The 1,959-nt window shown below is 32.1% G+C and overlaps 1 protein-coding gene across 1 annotated transcript in view; it reads right to left on the bottom strand.

Annotated features, from left to right (window-relative positions):
- The window catches only part of LOC109583828 (uncharacterized), a 12,909-nt gene that overhangs the window by 1,943 nt on the left and 9,007 nt on the right, over nt 1-1,959 (bottom strand). The window lies entirely within an intron of this gene.

Consider the following 1,959-nt stretch of genomic DNA (forward strand, 5'->3'; position numbering starts at 1 on the left):
ATTTTTGTCATACCATTTGGTAGTGTAGAACAATCAGGTAGGAGTGAGCCATACCCAAACCTGTTTGCTAGTGCCCATAGGTCTGAACAAACACCTGTACTTATGAGGAGGCAGTCTTCCTTGGTAGCCTTGTAAGATTTTCCAGTTGAGCAGTCAGCAAGCGGAAAGAAATATTGACATATAAAAGCTGATGATTGTTGTTGACATTGCTTGTAGAATTCTGTAAAATAGTATCTAAATAAAAATTACTTGTAATGCTGTGACATTACCTAAATAAGTATTGAGTGATGTGATTGTCTGTTCATGTTGATTTTGTTCTTGTTGACTTACTCCAATATTCAATTCACCTTCTCCAATGGTACATTGAAACCATTGATGTAAGAAGTTTTTACAAGCAGTTCCAATATACTCATGACATTCTGAGGCATCATTATCCTGACTCCATGATAGTCTGGTACAGTTTTGGCTTATTCCAGTAATATTGCTTTGAAATCCAGTGTAATTGACACTGGCATTGTTAGAGGTGCTGATATCATAACTCTAGAATAATTAATGGCTATGTAATTGGTAAATTCAATATGTAATCTTAACAATTATTGCTAAGACATTTCTCTTGATTCAACATGACTAAGGTGAGTAGTAACAAATATTCTTACAATAGAATTATGCCTACTGATGATCACATTTTTAAAGCGTGTCTATTAAATTAAGCCAGTCACAAAATAAACATGTTTTTCACTATTAGTTCCGCTATACATACCATGTAACTAATTAGTAGTGCATGTGTACAATATAAAACTATAGCCAATGCAGCATGTCTATTATTCTACCACTGAAGCATGCACAATGAACTATGTGATAAGTAACAAATTGTGGGTATGCATGCCATCCGAGTATGTATACTTGTGACAGTCAATACCACTGATGTGGTCAAGAGCAGCCATTTTTTATTCTAGGAACATATATATGCTTGACAATTTTAACCTAGTGTATGCCATAAGCATTAGACTTTCTGTTCATTTTCATTATACGCTAGCATCAGATCTCTTGTATTTTGGTTAAGTTATGAGTAATTTCACTTTCACAGAAAACATTGCTGAGAATAAAATAGACTATCTCGAAATATGTTGTCCTAAACAAGTATTGTGTTCACATTTACTGAAAATGTATATAATGTGCAAATGTAAAATGATCGAAATAATTTTGAATACAGGAAAGATTGTCTACATGTAGATCACAGCCATGCATTAGACTAGACCCAAAACTGAATTGTGAATACATATTTGCTACTGATACTAGAGTATAAATGTTGTTTCAAGCTTTAGATTAATATTATTAATTGTTATTATTATAGATTCCAACTTACTGAAGTAAAATAGAATATTATTGGGAGAGTGAATAAGCCCAGCACTATGACAAGAGTAGCAATAAAAGCAATGTTCTCAATCTTCTTTCCTAAATTTATGGCATTATTTTTCTTCATTTTTCTATTCCAGCAACACATTTTTTCTGTAGCTGACACTTGCTTAGCTTAAAACACCAGGAAGTACAAATTTTAGTCACTTGCAAGGCCACACCTTCTTTTATTATTTCTGGTTATGTCATATTGATATCATAATTAATAATCTTGTGTAACCATTTTTTGTAAGCCATACAACAATTGTAAATGCAAATTTTAAAAAGTGCTCATTACTCAGCATACACTTCAGTACTAAAGGAAATTTTTAATACTAAAAAACAGGTACAGAACAATCACATATTGCACACAGAAGTTAAAGGTCCAAATTATCAGCAGAAATTATAAGTCAAGTTATACAGCAGAGTTCTTATTATTTGTACTTTTATTTGATTTTGATGATAACTCATCAGGAACACTTTCACAGGAAGTTACAAAAACTTTTCCACAATGCAAGAAAATTAAACACCTCTTTGTCAAATTTACTGCTTTATTTCCAGCTC

Source organism: Amphimedon queenslandica, unplaced genomic scaffold (assembly GCF_000090795.2).
Source record: "Amphimedon queenslandica unplaced genomic scaffold, v1.1 AMPQUscaffold_13277, whole genome shotgun sequence".
Classification (NCBI taxonomy): domain Eukaryota; kingdom Metazoa; phylum Porifera; class Demospongiae; order Haplosclerida; family Niphatidae; genus Amphimedon; species Amphimedon queenslandica.